This window comes from Oncorhynchus keta, chromosome 10 (genome assembly GCF_023373465.1).
Source record: "Oncorhynchus keta strain PuntledgeMale-10-30-2019 chromosome 10, Oket_V2, whole genome shotgun sequence".
NCBI lineage: Eukaryota > Metazoa > Chordata > Actinopteri > Salmoniformes > Salmonidae > Oncorhynchus > Oncorhynchus keta.
In genome coordinates, this window is record NC_068430.1 from 2476729 (window position 1) to 2500569 (window position 23841).

The following is a 23841-nucleotide window of genomic DNA, read 5'->3' on the forward strand; positions in this document are numbered from 1 at the left end:
GAGGCTATATACAGGGGGTACCGGTACAGAGTCAATGTGGAGGCTATATACAGGGGGTACCAGTACAGAGTCAATGTGGAGGCTATATACAGGGGGTACTGGTACAGAGTCAATGTGGAGGCTATATACAGGGGGTACCATTACAGAGTCAATGTGGAGGCTATATACAGGGGGTACCATTACAGAGTCAATGTGGAGGCTATATACAGGGGGTACCGGTACAGAGTCAATGTGGAGGCTATATACAGGGGGTACCAGTACAGAGTCAATGTGGAGGCTATATACAGGGGTACTGGTACAGAGTCAATGTGGAGGCTATATACAGGGGGTACAGAGTCAATGTGGAGGCTATATACAGGGGGTACCATTACAGGGGGAGGCTATATACAGGGGGTACCGGTACAGAGTCAATGTGGAGGCTAGGGTATATACAGAGTCAATGTGGAGGCTATATACAGGGTTACGGTACAGAGTCAATGTGGAGGCTATATACAGGGGTTACCAGTACAGAGTCAATGTGGAGGCTATATACAGGGGGTACAATGTGGAGGCTATATACAGGGTGTTACGGTACAGAGTCAATGTGGAGGCTATATACAGGGGGTACCGGTACAGAGTCAATGTGGAGGCTATATACAGGGGGTACCAGTACAGAGTCAATGTGGAGGCTATATACAGGGGGGTACCATTACAGAGTCAATGTGGAGGCTATATACAGGGGGTACCGGTAAAGAGTCAATGTGGAGGCTATATACAGGGTGTTACGGTACAGAGTCAATGTGGAGGCTATATACAGGGGGTACCGGTACAGGGTCAATGTGGAGGCTATATACAGGGGGTACCGGTACAGGGTCAATGTGGAGGCTATATACAGGGGGTACCGGTACAGGGTCAATGTGGAGGCTATATACAGGGGGGTACCGGTACAGGGTCAATGTGGAGGCTATATACAGGGGGGTACCGGTACAGAGTTAATGTGGAGGCTATATACAGGGGGCTACCATTACAGAGTCAATGTGGAGGCTATACACAGGGGGTACTGGTACAGAGTCAATGTGGAGGCTATATACAGGGTGTTACGAATGAATGAAAATAGTCTGTGTAGCACTTTGATTAGCTGTTCAGGAGCCATATGGCTTGGGGGTGTTAGAGGCTGTTAAGAAGCCTTTTGGACCTAGACTGGTGCGCCAGTACTGCTTGACGTGTGGTAGCAGAGAGAACAGTCTGTGACTAGGGTGGCTGGAGTCTTTGACCATTTTTAGGTTCTTCCTCTGGCACCGCCTGGTATAGAGGTCCTGCTTGTCATGAAGCTTGGCCCCAGTGATGTACTGGGCCATTCACACTACCCTCTGTAGTGCCTTGCGGTCGGAGGCCAAGCAGTTGCCATACCAAACAGTGATGCAACCAGTCAGGATGCTCTCGATGGTGCAGCTGTAGAACCTTTTGAGGATCTGAGGACCAATAACACATCTTTTTAGTTTCCTGAGGGGGAATAGGCTTTGTCGTGCCTTCTTCACGACTGTCTTGGTGTGTTTGGACCATGTTAGTTTGTTGGTGATGTGGACATCAAGGAACTTGAAGCTCTCAACCTGCTCCACTGCAGCCCCGTTGATGAGAATGGCGGCATGCTCGGTCCTCCTTTTCCTGTAGTCCACAATCATCTCCTTTGTCTTGATCACGTTGAGGGAGAGGTTGTTATCCTGGCACCACACGGCCGGGTCTCTGACCTCCTCCCTGTAGGCTGTCACGTCGTTGTCGGTGATCAGCCCTACCACTGTTGTGTTGTCGGCAAACTTAATGGTGGTGTTGGAGTCGTGCCTGGCCATGCAGTCATTAGTGAAAAGGGAGTACAGGAGGGGACTGAGAACTCACCCCTGAGTGGTCCCTGTGTTGAGGATTAGCATGCCATATGTGTTGTTACCTAGCCTTACCACCTGGGGGTGGCCCGTCAGGATGTCCAGGATCCAGTTGCAGAGGGAGGTGTTTAGTCCCAGGGTCCTTTGAGGGCACTATGGTGATGAAAGCTGAGCTGTAGTCAATGAATGTTCCTTTTGTCCAGGTGGGAAAGGGCAATGTGGAGTGCAATAGAGATTGCATCATCTTTGGATCTGTTGGGGCGGTAATGCAAAGTGGAGTGGGTCTAGGGTTTCTGGGATAATGGTGTTGATGTGAGCCATGACCAGCCTTTCAAAGCACTTCATGGCTACAGACATGAGTGCTATGGGTCAGAAGTCATTTAGGCAGGTTGCCTTTGTGTTCTTGGGCATAGGGACTATGGTGGTCTGCTTGAAACATGTTGGTATTACTGACTCAGAGAGGGAGGGGTTTGAAGATGACAGTGAAGACACTTGCCAGTTGGTCAGCGCATGCTCAGAGTACACTTACTGGTAAACCGTCTGGCCCCGCAGCCTTGTGAATTTTGACCTGTTTAACCTCTTGAACCTCTGGGGGCAGTACTTCATTTTTGGAAGAAAAACGTTCCTGTTTTAAACAAGATATTTTGTCACGAAAAGATGCTCGACTATGCATATAATTGACAGCTTTGGAAAGAAAATACTCTGTCGTTTTCCAAAACTGCAAAGATATTGTCTGTGAGTGCCACAGAACTAGTGCTACAGGCGAAACCAAGATGAAATTTCATACAGGAAGTGAGCCAGATTTGAGGCGCTGTGTTCCAATGTCTCCTTATATGGCTGTGAATGCGCAAGGAATGAGCCTACACTTTCTGTCGTTTCCCCAAGGTGTTTGCAGCATTGTGACGTATTTGTAGGCATATCATTGGAAAATTGACCATAAGAGACTACATTTACCAGGTGTCCGCTCGGTGTCCTCTGTCGAAACTATTGCGTAATCTCCAGGTGCGTGCATGTTTCCATTTTGAACAGAGGAGAAACCAAACTGCAACGAGTGATTTATCATCGAATAGATGTGGGAAAAACACCTTGAGGATTGATTCTAAACAACGTTTGCCATGTTTCTGTTCTTCAAAGGTAAATTATTTTATTTGAATGCTTTTCTTGTTTTTGTGAAAATGTTGCCTGCTGAATGCTAGGCTTAATGCTATGCTAGCTATCAATACTCTTACACAAATGCCTGTGTAGCTATGGTTGAAAAGCATTTTTTGAAAATCTGAGATGACAGTGTTGTTAACAAAAGGCTAAGCTTGTGAGTCGATATATTTATTTAATTTCATTTGCGATTTTCATGAATAGTTAACGTTGCGTTATGGTAATGAGCTTGAGGCTATAATTACGCTCCCGGATTCGGGATTGCTCGTCGCAACAGGTTAAAGGTCTTACTCACATCGGCTACAAAGAGCGTGATCACACAGTCGTCTGGAACAGCTGATGCTCTCATGCATGCCTCAGTGTTGCTTGCCTTGAAGAAAGCATAGAAGTAATTTAGCTCGTGGTGGTTGGCTTGTGTCACTGGGCAGCTCACAGCTGTGCTTCCCTTTGTAGTCTAATAGTTTGTAATATATATTTCCTTCAGTTCACAAGAGTGTGTGTCTGTGTGTGTATATGTGTGTTTGAATGCAATCCTCCACCTGCACACACTGTATATAGATGTTCTATTGTGTTATTTACTGTACGTTTGTTTAAGTTTAACTCTGTGTTGTTGTTTGTGTCCCACTGCTTTGCTTTATCTTGGCCAGGTCACAGTTGTAAATGAGAATTTGTTCTCTACTGGCCTACCTGGTTAAATAAAGGTGAATTAAAAATAAATAAATAAACTACACGGTGTCCTCACGCACAGTAGGAGAGATAATTAGATAGGAAGAAGCTTTCGATTCCCTATATTCCCTTTAGATAGGAAGAAGCACTACTTTTGTCCAGAACATAATGGGCCCTTGGTCAAAAGTAGTGCACTACATATACTAGTGATTAGGGGGCCATTTGGAATGCATTTCCTATGCTGGAGTAATAAGGAGCCATTTAGAAGGGAGAGATTTTGTGTGATCATGATGAACTGAGAGAGTCGTCCGACTGATCCATGTAAAGGAAAGAATGAATGGGGCCATGTATCGTGAGATTTTGAGTGAAAACCTCCTTCCATCAGCAAGGGCATGTAATGTTCTTGTTATTGACCAAATACTTATTTTACACCATAATTTGCAAATAAATTCATTAAAAATCCTACAATGTGATTTTCTGGATTTTTTTTCTCATTTTGTCTGTCATAGTTGAAGTGTACCTATGATGAAAATTACAGGCCTCTCTCATCTTTTTAAGTGGGAGAACTTGCACAATTGATGGCTGACTAAATACTTTTTTTGCCCCACTGTATTCCCTTGAAACTAATGAAAAACAAACAAAAAACAGCTGCACTTTAAACTCCTCTGATAATTTTAATGAATTGCCATCTGCTGTAAAAAACATTAAACATTTACTGTTGTTAAAAATATCTCTCACACCAGTCCCAGAACCCCAAAAAACACATTTGAACAATGTGCAGTTGTGCATATACAGTGCAGCGAGATCACATATCCCTTACCTACTTTCACTTCACTCATAGACGTTTATCCCCCCCCCCCGGACAAACGTTGAATACTGAAGTGAGAACGTGAGATCTCGTTGGCATAATTAAAACCTTTCCACAGTTACTGTGCCTCCCAATACCTAGAATGTTGTATTCAAATCTGCAGCTAAAATCCTAATTGAAAGCTTTTGTAGACATACATCCATATGTCCAAGTCATATGAGGGACATAAAACCTAAACCGAGTGGAATTTCAGACTCTGTGGCTTAGCTTTTTATTTGCACAGACCGGAGAGTCTGTCCTCTGTGTCCCAAATGGCACTCTGTCCTTATGTAGAGCACTACATTTGACCAGAGCCTTATGGGCCCTAAAGTCATCAGGGCACTAAATATGGAATTGGTTGCCATTTGGGACGCAGCCCTGTGATGTTGGTTTTGACATTCGCTCAAGTCATATTTGGGGCTTTGGAGTATTGATTTAATTCTCCCCAAACCTCCTAAACTCCTGGCAAAGAGAGGATATAAAAGGAAAGGATATCTGTTTTGATCCTCAGCCACAATAATGTCCTGCATGAGCCCCCGTAGTCTAAATATCCACATCACTCTGTGGCTACGGTGCCCAATACATAAAAAAAAAACAAGGTGCTACTTGATTGCTGCATGAGATCAACTGGTACCTGTCAGTATATTGTGTGTGTGTGCGTATATGTGAGTGTGTTTGCTGGCTTGGAACATGAACCATTTTTACTATGCGCCACTGCCCAGCTAAGCATCAACATGCAGGATACTTTCTTCTTGATTTTACAGTTCTTGGATTCCAGTTCCTTGGCAAGTGATAGGATACCTCAGAACCAGACCGAGTCAGACAGACCGAGTCAGACAGACCGAGTCAGACAGACCGAGTCAGACAGACCGAGTCAGACAGACCGACAGACAGACCGAGTCAGACAGACAGACAGACAGACAGACAGACAGACAGACAGACAGCGATAAGATAACTTAGACCCTAAACCCATGGTTCTTTATTTGATGACAGACTGCAGGGCTAACAATAACACATGTGTGTTGACATAGCCCCAGAAATAATCCCTGATATTCAACCTTCTACAACTCATTCTACATTGTCAGGTCCTTACGTCATCCACAATTAACCAGACCTACCCATTTCCTTCCTGGAGAAAAAAAAGAAAGAGACAAAATAAATGATTGTGATATTTCATAGGATTGAAATGGAGCTATGCAGGCTGCTATTTTTGGGGGGCCGAACTGCATAACATAATGGAGATGGAATGTTCTTTATTCAGGTTGATTATCTATTTCCAGCTCAGATGAGATGCCCAATGCCATGCTATATAATATTATTCTACACTGGCGTTGCGTAAGGACGATTGCCAGGGCTCTTTAAGCTGCTTCAGTGGTTGAACGAACCTCAGTCAACGCAGCCTTTATAACCTTGTTACTGACGCGTCATTCACCAGTCCACGGGGGACATACCGTTCTACAAACACCTCATGTAATTAGCTGCCTGCTGAACACCAGCTCAGCATCCGGGATTAAAACCTTTCGGGTTTAGTTTCATGTCAAGTCAAACAGCAGTTACCGAGCCATAAACCATCTACTACAGCCATCCTCCACCTTTGCACTGTTTTGAGAGAAAAAGTTGTGCTGTTCCCTGCAGCTTCATTGATGCCCTCGCCAGCCAGCCAGCCAGCCAGCCAGCCAGCCAGCCAGCTAGCCAGCCAGCTAGCCAGCCAGCCAGCCAGCCAGCCAGCCAAACAAACACAAACAAACAAACAAACGGCCTTCCCTCCACTTCCAGACATCCGCATGGTGCTAAAGACATCCTGCTAATTCCGCTAACCTGCGTTTTGTCTTTTAATGGGGATTGGCATGATTGTAGTGGCCTATTTTAAATTGTTGGTGTTGAACTAGGGTGTGGCAGAGCTTCAGAGCTCCTCAGTGGAGATGGGAGAACCTTCCAGAAGGACAACCATCTCTGCAGCACTCCACCAATTAGGCCTTTATGGTAGAGTGGCCAGACGAAATCCGAAAAGCACCTAAAGACTCTCAGACCATGAGATACAAGATTCTCTGGTCTGATGAAACTCTTTGGCCTGAATGAACTCTCAGACCATGACAAACAACATTCTCTGGTCTGATGAAACTCTTTGGCCTGACTGCCAAGCGTCACGTCTGGAGGAAACCTGGCACCATCCCTACGGTGAAGCATGATGGTGGCAGAATTATTCTGTGGGGATGTTTTTCAGCAGTAGGGACTGTGTGACGAGTCAGGATCGACGGAATGGTGAACATAGCAAAGTACAGAGAGATCCTTGATGAAAACCTGCTCAAGACCTCAGACTGGGGTGAAGGTTCACCTTCCAACAGGACAACGACCCTTAGTACACAGGCAAGACAATGCAAGAGTGGCTTCAGGACAAGTCTCTGAATGTCCTTGAGTTGCCCAGCCAGAGCCCTGACTGGAACCTGATCGAACATCTCTGGAGAGACCTGAAAATAGCTGTGCAGCGACGCTCCCCATCCAACCTGACAGAGCTTGAGAGAACCGGCAGAGAAGAATGGGAGAAATACTGCCCCAATACAGGTGTGCCAAGCTTGTAGCGTCATACCCAAGAAGCCTCAAGGCTGTAATCACTGCCAAAGGTGCTTCAACAAAGTACTGAGTAAAGGGTCTGAATTCTTATGTAAATGTGACATTTCCTATTATTTAAAAAAAAAAAAAAAACATTTTGAAATATTTTTACAAAACTATTTTTGCTTAGTCATTATGGGGTATTCTGTGTAGATTGATGAGGGAAACAACTATTTAATACATTGTAGAATAAGAATGTAAAGTTAAAAAAAACTTTGAAAAAGTAAAGGGATCTGAATACTTTCTTAGTGCAATGTATATGAATATGGACAGTGTTTTGTGAACGAGTCAGGGACCCTATTCCAGAGTTAGTCAGTAGTTCTTATAATTCTCTCATCAGGGACCCTGTTCCAGAGTTAGTCAGTAGTTCTTATAATTCTCTCATCAGGGACCCTATTCCAGAGTTAGTCAGTAGTTCTTATAATTCTCTCATCAGGGACCCTATTCCAGAGTTAGTCAGTAGTTCTTATAATTCTCTCATCAGGGACCCTATTCCAGAGTTAGTCAGTAGTTCTTATAATTCTCTCATCAGGGACCCTATTCCAGAGTTAGTCAGTAGTTCTTATAATTCTCTCATCAGGGACCCTATTCCAGAGTTAGTCAGTAGTTCTTATAATTCTCTCATCAGGGACCCTGTTCCAGAGTTAGCACAGCGGATTCAACTTGTTAATGAACACAACAATAAAAACCTATGGTTGTTAAAATGAAGAAAAAAAAAATAACTGTACAGTTCTACAAAGAACCTTTTGAGATTGAGAAAGGTTCTTTATAGAACCATTTTATAGAACCATAGCGGAACCCTTTTTTTGGTGTGATATATAAACTGTTTTATAATGGTTCGTTACAGAACCTTAGGAATTGGTTATTTTATAGCACCATATGAGAATGGTTCTTTATTGAACCTTGAAACAAAGTTTCCATTCATCACCGAAGAGGGTTTCCTCTTTCTTTGGTTACAAGCCAAAGAAGTTTATATAGAACCATTTTGAGAAGCCATCTATATCGTGATTTTATCACGCCTGTCCGGCGCTAGGAAACCCTAAAGAACACTGCGTGACGAAGTGTTTTATCGGTCGCTATGAAGAGAAGCCTGAGCCGATTGAGAGTAACTGCTATCCGAATTAAGAGATCTTATCTGAAGGCATGGCTGTAGATTTGGCATGGCATGTGAACCTGGAATGAATCTCTGTGTTATTCATTTTATGAATCGTAAATCACAGAAGCAATGTGAAACGTAAGAACTCTTGAGACACAAAAGATTACTAGAAACGAATAATAAATCATGTACATACTTACAGATGAATACGGTAACTAGTCAACAATACAAAGTCATTAGTTACTTCAAAGTCTTGTCTAATACATCTGGGTAATTTCAACCATTTGAGTTAAACAATGTCTTACTGCTGTTAAAAAATGAACAGTTTTAGCTGCTTCAAAAACACTTAAACGTAGGGACTTGACGTTCTAGTCATTATTTTAGCCTTCTCTAGTTTGATTCATGTCCAGACACTCACTTTAGTTACTCACTGTTTCTCTTTCCACATATTATCTTTCCATGAGGAGTCGATGGTAACTTCCAAATGGCACCTTCATCCTTACAGAGACATATGGACCCTGGTGAAAAGTAGTGCACGATATAAGGGAATAGGGTGCCATAGGGCTCTGGTCTAAAGTAGTGCACTATATAGGGAATAAGGTGCCATTTGGGATGCAGGCACTCTATCTGTTAGTGTATGGACATGATCTACTGGGACTGGGAGTGGATTAGGAGAGGTAGGACTAGGAGAGGTAAGACTAGGAGAAGTAAGACTATGAGAGGTAAGACGAGGAGAGGATTAGGAGAGGTAGGACTAGGAGAGGTAGGACTAGGAGAGGTAAGACTAGGAGAGGTAAGACTAGGAGAGGTAGGAATAGGAGAGGTAAGACTAGGAGAGGTAAGACTAGGAGAGGTAAGACTAGGAGAGGTAAGACTAGGAGAGGTAAGACTATGAGAGGTAAGACTAGGAGAGGTAAGACCTGGAGTGGTAGGACTAGGAGAGGTAGGACTAGGAGAGGTAGGACTAGGAGAGGTAGGACAAGGAGAGGTAGGACTAGGAGAGGTAGGACTAGGAGAAGGACTAGGAGAGGTAGGACTAGGAGAGGTAGGACTAGGAGAGGTAGGACTAGGAGAGGTAGGACTAGGAGAGGTAGGACTATGAGAGGTAGGACTAGGAGAGGTAGGACTAGGAGAGGTAGGACTAGAGAGGTAGGACTAGGAGAGGTAGGACTAGGAGAGGTAGGACTAGGAGAGGTAAGACTAGGAGAGGTAAGACTAGGAGAGGAAGACTAGGAGAGGTAGGACTAGGAGAGGTAAGACTAGGAGAGGTAAGACTAGGAGAGGACTAGGAGAGGTAAGATTAGTAGAGGACTAGGAGAGGTAGGACTAGGAGATGTAAGACTAGGAGAGGTAGTGCTAGTAGATGACTAGGCGAGGTAAGACTAGGAGAGGTAAGACGATGAGAGGAGTAGGACAGATAGGACAAGGAGAGGTAAGACAGAGAGGTGGGACTAGGAGAGGTAAGACAGAGAGGTGGGACTAGGAGAGGTAAGACAGAGAGGTAAGACTAGGAGAGGACTAGGAGAGGTTAGACAGAGAGTTGGGACTAGGAGAGGTAAGACAGAGAGTTGGGACTAGGAGAGGTAAGACTAGGAGAGGTAAGACTAGGAGAGGTAGGACTAGGAGAGGTAGGACTTGGAGAGGACTAGGAGAGGTAGGACTAGGAGAGGTAAGGACTAGGAGAGGTAGAACTAGGAGAGGACTAGGAGAGGTAAGATTAGTAGAGGACTAGGAGAGGTATGATTTGGAGAGGACTAGGAGAGGTGGTGCTAGGAGATGACTAGGAAGAGATAGGACTAGGAGAGGTAGGACTAGGAGAGGTAGGACTAGGAGAGGACTAGGAGAGGTAAGATTAGTAGAGGACGAGGAGAGGTAGGATTTGGAGAGGACTAGGAGAGGTAAGACTAGGAGAGGTAAGACTAGGAGAGGTAAGACTAGGAGAGGTAGGACTAGGAGAGGAGAGGACTATGAGAGGTAGGACTAGGAGAGGTAGGACTAGGAGAGGTAGGACTAGGAGAGGTAGGACTAGGAGAGGTAGGACTAGGAGAGGTAGGACTAGGAGAGGTAGGACTAGGAGAGGTAGGACTAGGAGAGGTAAGACTAGGAGAGGTAAGACTAGGAGAGGTAGGACTAGGAGAGGTAGGACTAGGAGAGGTAGGACTAGGAGAGGTGACACAGAGGTAGGACTAGGAGAGGTAACACAGAGGTAGGACCTGGAGAGGTTGGACTAGGAGAGGAATATGAGGGGTAGGACTGCAGTTGTTAGGACTCAATAGGCCTACCCCTCGGCCAGGAGAGTAGTTTAAGAGGACGAGGAGAGGTAGGATTTGGAACCAAGAAAGGCAGTGCTAGGAATAGGACTAAGAGGGACAATCTGACTAGCTCTGGAGTTTAAGACTAGGGGACTATAGTTTAGGAGAGGTAGAACTAGGAGAGGTAGGACTAGGAGGGTAGGACTGAGAGGTAAGACTAGGAGAGGTAAGGTAGTAGACAGGACTAGAGCTCTCCAGTTGGACTAGGACCAAAACATTCAAAGGCCATTTTCACAAAAGGAGAGATTATAAACTTTCAAAGACAGAATTACTTTCCCCATTGTTCCTCAACTGGAGTGTTTTGAAAGTTGACAACTTTTGTGAAAATGGCCTAGGAGAGGTGACTGTTTTAGGTAGACCAACTAGGAGAGCTCTAGGACTAGGACTTGTCTACTAGGAGTTCAGGACTAGGAGTTCAAGACCCTAGGGAGGTAAACTAGGTTCTGACTAGGAGTCTCTAGGAGGTAAGACTAGGAGAGTAAACACCACCATTCCATTTTGCTAGGATAAAACTGAATCGAGTCGGGGTCACAACTAGGTGGTTACAGACGCTGGAGAGGTGGCTAGGAAAGACCTATTATTGAGTTCCAGGACTTTTCCCTCAGGACAGTCACAGGTAAGACTAGTCGGGCAGGACTCTACAAGGTGTCGAGGTAAGACTACAGGGATGCTGGGACTAGTTGATTAGGTTCCTACAGTTGTGCATCCTTTGACTGATGTACTTAGGATCAACTACCCCTCGGCAGAGTCAGTTTAAGAACAAATTCAGCCTGAATTTACAAACGGACAATCTGAATGAGTTTAAAGAACGAGGGATATGTACCTCAAGCTCGTTGTAGACAAAACTTGCAACCTTCTGGTTACTAAAACCCAATTTCACAAAAGTTTACCACTCAAAGCAGAATTACTTTCTGTTCTGCAACCGCTTTCACTGGTGGTGGACCATTCATGATTCAAAGGCTTCACACACGGGAAACTTCTTTGTCTACACCCGTTGAAAAATCGCACCCTCATTGCACACCTTCATCACACCCTCAAACCATTGTTCACACCTCATTACATACCCCATTCAAACCCACTTAAATCTTTGGTCACCCCTCATCGTCACCCTCTCGAAATACACAATCCATGTCTTCAACCCTGTCTCAACCTCTGAAAACACCCTCATCGTTCACACCCTCATCGTCACACCCTCCCCTTCATCTACACTGTTCACACCCTGGATTTCACACCCTCATTGTTCACACCCTCATCGTTCACCTCATTTCACACCCTCTTCGTTCACACCCTCTTGTACACCCTCTTCACACACCCTCATTGTTCACACCCTCATCGTTCACACCCTGTGTGTCTGTCATGTTCACACCCTCTCTTACAGTCTTGTCTGCACCCTCTTTGTGTTTCCCTCTTCGTTCTCTCTGTGTGTGTGTGTGTGTGTGTGTGTGTGTATGTGTATGGGGGGTGCGCTGTGTGTATTTAGTGTGTTGTAGACTGTTTGTGACAGGGTAAATCCAGGGTTTAGGGTTTTATCTGCGCTGTCAGTGACAAGCAGCGGGATTTTTCATCCTAACTAAAACAAAACCTTAAATCCCCTCTCAGTTCTCGCAATGCTGACAGGTTAGTGGGGGGGGGGTTACTCGTAGACGTTCCTAATGTAAAACATTTATTGGTGGGTAAACTCTGGTCGGTTTTCAATGGGTTTTTCCACAAAAGGTAAACTGTCATGCAAACAGAAAAATGACCCCACTAACTAAGAAAACTTTACCAAAGAAACTTCTAGGGTCATATGTATCAAGCATCTCAGAGTAAGAGTGCTGTTCTAGAATCAGAGTCCCCATGTCCATGTACTATATTGTTAATTATGATCCAAAAGTTAAAATGGATCCTAGATAATCACTCCTACTCGGACCTGCTTCATGAATAAGGCCCATAGTCAGAAAATGAGCAGAGATTTGACTTTGTCTACATTTAGTTGTGGAAATCTATAACTTATAATAAGCTTACTGCAGGTGGCGGTAGTGAGTCAACAGCAGGTCTGCAACAGCGTTTCATCATTGAAGAGAATGGTGCTGGAGGGGGATGGCTGTCGTTTTACTCCTGACCAATTGTGCTATTTTGTGTGTTTTTTTCGCATTGTTTGTAACTTATTTTGTACATAATGATTCTGCTACCGTCTCTAATGACAGAAAAGAGCTTCAGGATATATCAGAATAGCGATTACTCACCTCGAACTGGACAATTTTGTTTTTCTTTAATGAGTCTTCCGCAAATGATAAAATGCTGCTCCCAGACAAGGCCCAAATCCCCGTCATTCGCATGAAGAAAATAAGGAATTACAAGCAGAGGCGGAGATCAGGGTGCCTTGTGAGAATTCGTTGGCGTAACCACTTATCCAGAATAAACTGGATAAGCTCCATTCGAGACTATCCTACCAACGGGACATAAAACATTTTAAAATCTTATATTTCACAGAGTCATGGCTGAACAAAAACATGGCTGTGTTTTCATCGGCAGGACAGAACAGCTACGTACGGTAAGACGAGGGCTAGGGGTGTTTGCCAATAACAGCTAGATGTCTAGACCACACTATCTACCAAGAGAGTTTTCATCTATATTTTTCGTAGCCATCTACCACCACAAACCGACGCTGGCACTAAGATTGCTCTCAACCAACTCCTATAAGGCCATAAGCAAACAAGAAAATGCTCATCCAGAAGTGTCTCTCCTTAGTGGCCGGTGACTAATTCAGGCAAACTTAAATCTGTTTGACCTTATTTCTACCAGCATGTTGCATGTGCAACCAGAGGGGGAAAACAAAAACTCTAGACCACCTTTACTCCACACATAGAGACGCGTACAAAGCTCTCCCTCGCTCTCCATTTGGCAAATCCGACCAGAGTTCTATCCTCTTGATTCCTAAAGCAGGAAGTAGCAGTGACTCGCTCAATACAGAAGTGGTCAGATGACGCGGATGCTACGCTACAGACTGGAATATGTTCCAGAATTCATCCAACGGCATTGAGGAAAACCTCAGTCATTGGCTTCATCAATATGTGATTTGATTACGTCGTTCCCACAGGAACCGTACGTACATATCCCAACCAGAAGCCATGGATTACAGGCAACATCCACACTGTTCTCTCTGCTACCGCACGGCAAGCGGTACCGGAGCGCCAAGTCTAGGTTCAAGAGGCTTCTAAACACCTTCTACTCCCAAACCATAAGACTCCAGCCACCCCAGTCATAGACTGTTCTCTCTGCTACCGCACGGCAAGCGGTACCGGAGCGCCAAGTCTAGGTTCAAGAGGCTTCTAAACAGCTTCAAAACCCCAAGCCCCAAGACTGCTGAACATCTGGTCAAATGACGATACACAGCTGCTACTCTCTGTTATTATCTATGCATTGTCACTTTAATAATTATACCTACATGTACATTACCTCAACTAACCGGTGCCCCCTCACATTGACTCTGTACCGGTACCCCCCTGTATATAGTCTCGCTATTTTTATTTTACTGCTGCTCTTTAATTACTTGTTACTTTTATTTCTTGTTCTTATCTTTATTGTTTTGAAACTGCATTGAGGAACCCGGCTATGAGGGGGGCCAGTCCTCTTCTGGCCATGACCCCACTCTCCCTGAGGTCACGGCCAATGTCAACCCTTATCAACAGTGATCCTGGAGCAGTCAGAGGGGAGTGCCTTGCTCAAGGGCACATCAGATTTTTTCTCTTCTTCACCTTGTTGAATCAGGGATTCAAACTAGCGACCTTTTGGTTACTGGTCCAACGCTCTAACCTCCTGGGCTACCTGCCGCCTCTACACTCTAACCACTAGGCTACCAGCCTCCTCTACATTCTAAGCACTAGGCTACCTGCCGTCTCTACACTCTAACCACTAGGCAACCAGCCGCCTCTACACTCTAACCACTAGGCTACCAGCCGCCTCTACACTCTAACCACTAGGCTACCAGCCGCCTCTACACTCTAACCACTAGGCTACCTGCCTCCTCTACACTCTAACCACTAGGCTACCTGCCGACTCTACACTCGAACCACTAGGCTACCTGCCTCCTCTACACTCTAACCACTAGGCTACCTGCCTCCTCCACACTCTAACCACTAGGCTACCTGCCACCTCGACACTCTAACCACTAGGCTACTTATCACCTCTACACTCTAACCACCAGGCTACCTGCCTCCTCTACACTCTAACCACTAGGCTACCTGCCACCTCGACACTCTAACCACTAGGCTACCTATCACCTCTACACTCTAACCACCAGGCTACTTGCCTCCTCTACACTCTAACCACTAGGCTACCTGCCACCTCGACACTCGAACCAAGTAGGGTCCTTCTGTAGCTCAGTTGGTAGAGCATGGCGCTTGTAACGCCAGGGTAGTGGGTTCGATTCCCGGGACCACCCATACGTAGAATGTATGCACACATGACTGTAAGTCGCTTTGGATAAAAGCGTCTGCTAAATGGCATATATTATATTATTAACCACCAGGCTACCTGCCTCCTCTACACTCTAACCACTAGGCTACCTGCCTCCTCTACTCTCTAACCACTAGGCTACCTGCCTCCTCTACACTCTAACCACTAGGCTACCTGCCGCCTCTACACTCTAACCTCCTGGGCTACCTGCCGCCTCTACATTCTAACCTCCTGGGCTACCTGCCGCCTCTACACTCTAACCTCCTGGGCTACCTGCCGCCTCTACACTCTAACCTCCTGGGCTACCTGCCGCCTCTACACTCTAACCTCCTGGGCTACCTGCCGCCTCTACACTCTAACCTCCTGGGCTACCTGCCGCCTCTACACTCTAACCTCCTGGGCTACCTGCCGCCTCTACACTCTAACCTCCTGGGCTACCTGCCGCCTCTACACTCTAACCTCCTGGGCTATCTGCGACCTCTACACTCTAACCACTAGGCTACCTGCTGCCTCCACACTCTAACCACTAGGCTACCTGCCTCCTCTACACTCTAACCACTAGGCTACCTATCACCTCTACACTCTAACCACTAGGCTACCTGCCTCCTCTACACTCTAACCACTAGGCTACCTGCCTCCTCTACACTCTAACCACTAGGCTACCTGCCTCCTCTACACTCTAACCACTAGGCTACCTGCCTCCTCTACACTCTAACCACTAGGCTACCTATCACCTCTACACTCTAACCACTAGGCTACCTGCCTCCTCTACACTCTAACCACTAGGCTACCTATCACCTCTACACTCTAACCACTAGGCTACCTGCCTCCTCTACACTCTAACCACTAGGCTACCTGCCTCCTCTACACTCTAACCACTAGACTACCTGCCTCCTCTACACTCTAACCACTAGGCTACCTATCACCTCTACACTCTAACCACTAGGCTACCTGCCTCCTCTACACTCTAACCACTAGGCTACCTGCCTCCTCTACACTCTAACCACTAGGCTACCTGCCTCCTCTACACTCTAACCACTAGACTACCTGCCTCCTCTACACTCTAACCACTAGGCTACCTATCACCTCTACACTCTAACCACTAGGCTACCTGCCTCCTCTACACTCTAACCACTAGGCTACCTACCTCCTCTACACTCTAACCACTAGGCTACCTGTCTCCTCTACACTCTAACCACTAGACTACCTGCCACCTCTACACTCTAACCACTAGGCTACCTGCCTCCTCTACACTCTAACCACTAGGCTACCTGCCTCCTCTACACTCTAACCACTAGACTACCTATCACCTCTACACTTTAACCACTGGGCTACCTGCCTCCTCTACACTCTAACCACTAGACTACCTATCACCTCTACACTTTAACCACTAGGCTACCATGGGCGTTTGATGAGATAATACACTCTCCTAGTGTGTCTTTAAATAAGAAGGACCTCAACGTGAATCAGGACTTTCTCCATATTTATTTCGACAGCCATTTGTTTCCCCTCTGTGTTTGATGATTCAGTGAAGAACTTTGTTCTTGTAGATTTTGGATGAGTTATGTGTTTGTAACATAAGGTGAGAATAGTTGACACATTATCGACAGCTTTAAGGAAACCTCTCTTTCATCTCCAGGGAACATCAATGAGACAACATTGACACGACAAGATATGATTCCCAATAAGTCCTTTAAGATCACGCGTGTGTCCTTTAAAGAGGGTCGTTATGATTTAAAGATGTAAAAAGTTTAGTTGTATTTTTAATTTTAATTTTACGCGCAATTTTCTTTTTAAACGCGTGGCTAATATCTGCACTTTGAAGTAAAGTATCATTAAGAAAAAACGTTTGTGAGAGTAGGAACATGTCTTTAAAAAAGGATCCCTAGTCCCAATGTAATGCATTACTTTTAGCTAATACATTGGAGGTCAACCAGTTCAATACAGTACAGGGAGGGAGGAATAGTACTGCCTGTCCCAAATGGCATCCTATAAGTCCCATGGGCTCTGACCAAATGGAGTGCACGATATACAGTTGGGACGAGTGTGATACTCAGTTGATCCACTAGAGGGGGGTGTAATTGTTTGTCCTCAACGATCACAAACTGTGTCTCTGTCTCCAACCAGACTGTCTCTCTGTCTCCAACCACATGGTTCCTCTGTCTCCAACCACATGGTCCCTCTGTCTCCAAACACATGGTCCCTCTGTCTCCAAACACATGGTCCCTCTGTCTCCAAACACATGGTCCCTCTGTCTCCAACCATAATGTGTCTCTGTCTCCAACCAGACTGTCTCTCTGTCTCCAAACACATGGTCCCTCTGTCTCCAAACACATGGTCCCTCTGTCTCCAACCACATGGTCCCTCTGTCTCCAAACACATGGTCCCTCTGTCTCCAAACACATGGTCCCTCTGTCTCCAAACACATGGTCCCTCTGTCTCCAACCAGACTGTGTCTCTGTCTCCAACCACATGGTCCCTCTGTCTCCAACCATAATGTGTCTCTGTCTCCAACGAGACTATGTCTCTGTCTCCAACCAGACTGTCTCTCTGTCTCCAACCAGACTGTGTCTCTGTCTCCAACCAGACTGTGTCTCTGTCTCCAACCAGACTGTGTCTCTGTCTCCAACCAGACTGTGTCTCTGTCTCCAACCAGACTGTCTCTGTCTCCAACCAGACTCCAAGCAGTGGTTCGCTTAACCTCCTCTAATACAGTAGTCTCTCTATCCCATGAGTCCTGACCCTGTAACCTCCTCAAATACAGTAGTCTCTCTATCCCATGAGTCCTGACCCTGTAACCTCCTCTAATACAGTAGTCTCTCTATCCCATGAGTCCTGACCCTGTAACCTCCTCTAATACAGTAGTCTCTCTATCCCATGAGTCCTGACCCTGTAACCTCCTCAAATACAGTAGTCTCTCTATCCCATGAGTCCTGACCCTGTAACCTCCTCTAATACAGTAGTCTCTCTATCCCATGAGTCCTGACCCTGTAACCTCCTCTAATACAGTAGTCTCTCTATCCCATGAGTCCTGACCCCATGACCTCCTCCAATACAGTAGTCTCTCTATCCCATGAGTCCTGAACCTGCATTCTAACCACATCCTGAGCTACCAGTGGTGGCAACACTAGCAGTTTTATCATAGTAGAGTTTTATGTTGCCTTCAACTGCAGGGCCCCGTCATGCACATCTAATGGGCAGTCATTCCTGCAGAGAATAGGCCACCTGGAATGCATCTTGCGTCCCATTAGGATTCCTGCATGTGACAGGCCATTACTCCAAGGGCTCTGCTCTGTAAAGCCAAGGTTTTGGATCAGTCCAACTCTCTACTTCCTTGTTTAAGAGTTTCTTCACAACCCTTTTTCACGCCTTTCTGTTACTTTTAGGATATAGCAGACAAGAGGTTATATGTCTGAGCTCATAATGCTCTGCAACAATCATAAACTGACTGCAAGCAAACTGGGGTGCGTTATCAGAAACCACCACTAGGGGGATCCCAAGCCTAACAACAACAACAAAAATGAAATCCAAAAGGATATTTGCTGTAATACTGAGTGACATTTCAGGGTCATTTGCAGTGGTGTAAAGTACTGAAGTAAAAATACTTGAAAGTACTATATATATTTTTTTTGTTGGGGGGGGGGGTACTTTACTTTACTATTTCTATGTTTGCTTTTACTCCACTACATAACTAAAGAAAATGATGTACTTTTTACTCGGTACACTTTCACCGACATCCAAAAGTACTCGTTACATATTAAATGCTTAAAATTGGTCACATTTGCACACTTATCAAGAGACCATCCCTGGTCATCTACTGCTTCTGATCTGGCGGACTCACTGAAAACAAACGCTTCGTTGGTCAATTATGTCTGAGTGTTGGAGTGTGCCTCTGGCTATCCTCAAATAAAAAATATATTGTGCCGTCCGGTTTGCTTAATATAATAATTTTTATATTATTCAAACTTTATCTTTTGATATTTAAGTATATTTTCGCAACTACATTTGTCACTTATACTCCCTCTCCTGTCACCATCGTCTCGCGCACCTGCGCCTCATGACACTCACCTGGACTCCATCACCTCCTTGATTACCTTCTCTATATCTGTCACTCACCTGGACTCCATCACCTCCTTGATTACCTTCTCTATATCTGTCACTCACCTGGACTCCATCACCTCCTTGATTACCTTCTCTATATCTGTCACTCACCTGGACTCCATCACCTCCTTGATTACCTTCCCTCTATCTGTCACTCACCTGGACTCCATCACCTCCTTGATTACCTTCTCTATATCTGTCACTCACCTGGACTCCATCACCTCCTTGATTACCTTCTCTATATCTGTCACTCACCTGGACTCCATCACCTCCTTGATTACCTTCTCTATATCTGTCACTCACCTGGACTCCATCACCTCCTTGATTACCTTCTCTATATCTGTCACTCACCTGGACTCCATCACCTCCTTGATTACCTTCTCTATATCTGTCACTCACCTGGACTCCATCACCTCCTTGATTATCTTCGCTATATCTGTCACTCACCTGGACTCCATCACCTCCTTGATTACCTTCTCTATATCTGTCACTCACCTGGACTCCATCACCTCCTTGATTACCTTCTCTATATCTGTCACTCACCTGGACTCCATCACCTCCTTGATTACCTTCTCTATATCTGTCACTCACCTGGACTCCATCACCTCCTTGATTACCTTCTCTATATCTGTCACTCACCTGGACTCCATCACCTCCTTGATTACCTTCTCTATATCTGTCACTCACCTGGACTCCATCACCTCCTTGATTACCTTCTCTATATCTGTCACTCACCTGGACTCCATCACCTCCTTGATTACCTTCTCTATATCTGTCACTCACCTGGACTCCATCACCTCCTTGATTACCTTCTCTATATCTGTCACTCACCTGGACTCCATCACCTCCTTGATTACCTTCTCTATATCTGTCACTCACCTGGACTCCATCACCTCCTTGATTATCTTCTCTATATCTGTCACTCACCTGGACTCCATCACCTCCTTGATTACCTTCTCTATATCTGTCACTCACCTGGACTCCATCACCTCCTTGATTATCTTCCCTATATCTGTCACTCACCTGGACTCCATCACCTCCTTGATTATCTTCGCTATATCTGTCACTCACCTGGACTCCATCACCTCCTTGATTACCTTCCCTATATCTGTCACTCACCTGGACTCCATCACCTCCTTGATTATCTTCTCTATATCTGTCACTCACCTGGACTCCATCACCTCCTTGATTACCTTCTCTATATCTGTCACTCACCTGGACTCCATCCCCTCCTTGATTACCTTCTCTATATCTGTCACTCACCTGGACTCCATCCCCTCCTTGATTATCTTCCCCTATATCTGTCACTCACCTGGACTCCATCACCTCCTTGATTACCTTCTCTATATCTGTCACTCACCTGGACTCCATCACCTCCTTGATTATCTTCCCTATATCTGTCACTCACCTGGACTCCATCCCTCCTTGATTACCTTCTCTATATCTGTCACTCACCTGGACTCCATCACCTCCTTGATTATCTTCTCTATATCTGTCACTCACCTGGACTCCATCACCTTTGATTATCTTCTCTATATCTGTCACTCACCTGGACTCCATCACCTCCTTGATTACCTTCTCTCTATCTGTCACTCACCTGGACTCCATCACCTCCTTGATTATCTTCTCTATATCTGTCACTCACCTGGACTCCATCACCTCCTTGATTATCTTCTCTATATCTGTCACTCACCTGGACTCCATCACCTCCTTGATTACCTTCTCTATATCTGTCACTCACCTGGACTCCATCACCTCCTTGATTATCTTCCCTATATCTGTCACTCACCTGGACTCCATCACCTCCTTGATTACCTTCTCTATATCTGTCACTCACCTGGACTCCATCACCTCCTTGATTATCTTCTCTATATCTGTCACTCACCTGGACTCCATCACCTCCTTGATTATCTTCTCTATATCTGTCACTCACCTGGACTCCATCACCTCCTTGATTACCTTCTCTATATCTGTCACTCACCTGGACTCCATCACCTCCTTGATTATCTTCCCTATATCTGTCACTCACCTGGACTCCATCACCTCCTTGATTATCTTCTCTATATCTGTCACTCACCTGGACTCCATCACCTCCTTGATTATCTTCCCTATATCTGTCACTCACCTGGACTCCATCACCTCCTTGATTATCTTCTCTATATCTGTCACTCACCTGGACTCCATCACCTCCTTGATTATCTTCTCTATATCTGTCACTCACCTGGACTCCATCACCTCCTTGATTATCTTCTCTATATCTGTCACTCACCTGGACTCCATCACCTCCTTGATTATCTTCGCTATATCTGTCACTCACCTGGACTCCATCACCTCCTTGATTATCTTCTCTATATCTGTCACTCACCTGGACTCCATCACCTCCTTGATTATCTTCTCTATATCTGTCACTCACCTGGACTCCATCACCTCCTTGATTACCTTCTCTATATCTGTCACTCACCTGGACTCCATCACCTCCTTGATTATCTTCTCTATATCTGTCACTCACCTGGACTCCATCACCTCCTTGATTATCTTCTCTATATCTGTCCCTCGCCTTGGTTCTTTCCTCAGGTGTTATTGACTCTGTTTTCATGTCGGTGCGTTGTTTGTGTTTTGTGTTCATTGTTTCTTTAATCTATTAAAACACTCCCTGAACTTGCTTCCTGACTCTCAGCGCACTCGTTACAGAATAACACCTCACCTAATGGAAGCATCAGTGAGTGTTTTTTTAATATTTTATTTCAGTCAGATTTATGACGTTGGGTCCGGGAACTGCTACAGTCTCTCATGCCTCAGCCGGCCCGTCAGGCTCTCATGCCTCAGCCGGCTCATCAGTCTCTCATGCCTCAGCCGGCCCGTCAGGCTCTCATGCCTCAGCCGGCCCGTCAGGCTCTCATGCCTCAGCCGGCCCGTCAGGCTCTCATGCCTCAGCCGGCTCATCAGTCTCTCATGCCTCAGCTGGCCCGTCAGGCTCTCATGCCTCAGCTGGCCCGTCAGGCTCTCATGCCTCAGCTGGCTCGTCAGGCTCTCATGCCTCAGCTGGCTCGTCAGGCTCTCATGCCTCAGCCGGCCCGTCAGGCCTCAGCCGGCCTGTCAGGCTCTCATGCCTCAGCCGGCTCGTCAGGCTCTCATGCCTCAGCTGGCTCGTCAGGCTCTCATGCCTCAGCTGGCTCGTCAGGCTCTCATGCCTCAGCCGGCCCGTCAGGCTCTCATGCCTCAGCCGGCCCGTCAGGCTCTCATGCCTCAGCCGGCCCGTCAGGCTCTCATGCCTCAGCCGGCCCGTCAGGCTCTCATGCCTCAGCCGGCTCGTCAGGCTCTCATGCCTCAGCCGGCTCGTCAGGCTCTCATGCCTCAGCCGGCTCATCAGTCTCTCATGCCTCAGCCTGATCGCAGGATCAACCGGCTCGTCAGGCTCTCATGCCTCAGCTGGCTCGTCGGGCTTTCATGCCTTAGTCGGATCACCAGGCTCCCCTGCCTCAACCGAAAACTTGATAGGAGTGATACACAGGAAGTGGTTGTTGTTATCAGCTCGCAGACATATGAGGATGGATATCGATTGTTCTCGAGTTAGTAGTTGGACTAATTGGTGTTCGGGACAGGAAGGACAGGAAGGACAGGAAGGACAGAACAATATTGAATGTTTACAGGAAGGGGCAGTAATGAATAGAAACCTACAGTAATTCATATAACATAATGTCATGATTACCAGGGGAAAGGTCATATAACCAGGGGAAAGGTCATACAACATAATGTCATGTTGACCAGGGGAAAGGTCATATAACATAATGTCATGATTACCAGGGGAAAGGTCATATTTTTATTTTTTTATTTCACCTTTATTTAACCCGGTAGGCTAGTTGAGAACAAGTTCTCATTTGCAACTGCGACCTGGCCAAGATAAAGCATAGCAGTGTGAACAGACAACACAGAGTTACACATGGAGTAAACAATTAACAAACAAAGTCAATAACACAGTAGAAAAAAAGGGGAGTCTATATACAATGTGTGCAAAAGGCATGAGGAGGTAGGCGAATAATTACAATATTGCAGATTAACACTGGAGTGATAAATGATCAGATGATCATGTACAGGTAGAGATATTGGTGTGCAAAAGAGCAGAAAAGTAAATAAATAAAAACTGTGGGGATGAGGTAGGTGAAAATGGGTGGGCTATTTACCAATAGATTATGTACAGCTGCAGCGATCAGTTAGCTGCTCAGATAGCAGATGTTTGAAGTTGGTGAGGGAGATAAGTCTCCAACTTCAGCGATTTTTGCAATTCGTTCTAGTCACAGACAGCAGAGAACTGGAACGAAAGGCGGCCGAATGAGGTCTTGGCTTTAGGGATGATCAGTGAGATACACCTGCTGGAGCGCGTGCTACGGATGGGTATTGCCATCGTGACCAGTGAACTGAGATAAGGCGGAGCTTTACCTAGCATGGCCTTGTAGATGACCTGGAGCCAGTGGGTCTGGCGACGAATATGTAGCGAGGGCCAGCCGACAAGAGCATACAAGTCGCAGTGGTGGGTGGTATATGGTGCTTTAGTGACAAAACGGATGGCACTGTGATAAACTGCATCCAGTTTGCTGAGTAGAGTGTTGGAAGCAATTTTGTAGATGACATCGCCGAAGTCGAGGATCGGTAGGATAGTCAGTTTTACTAGGGTAAGCTTGGCAGCGTGAGTGAAGGAGGCTTTGTTGCGGAATAGAAAGCCGACTCTTGATTTGATTTTCGATTGGAGATGACCAACAGCCTATC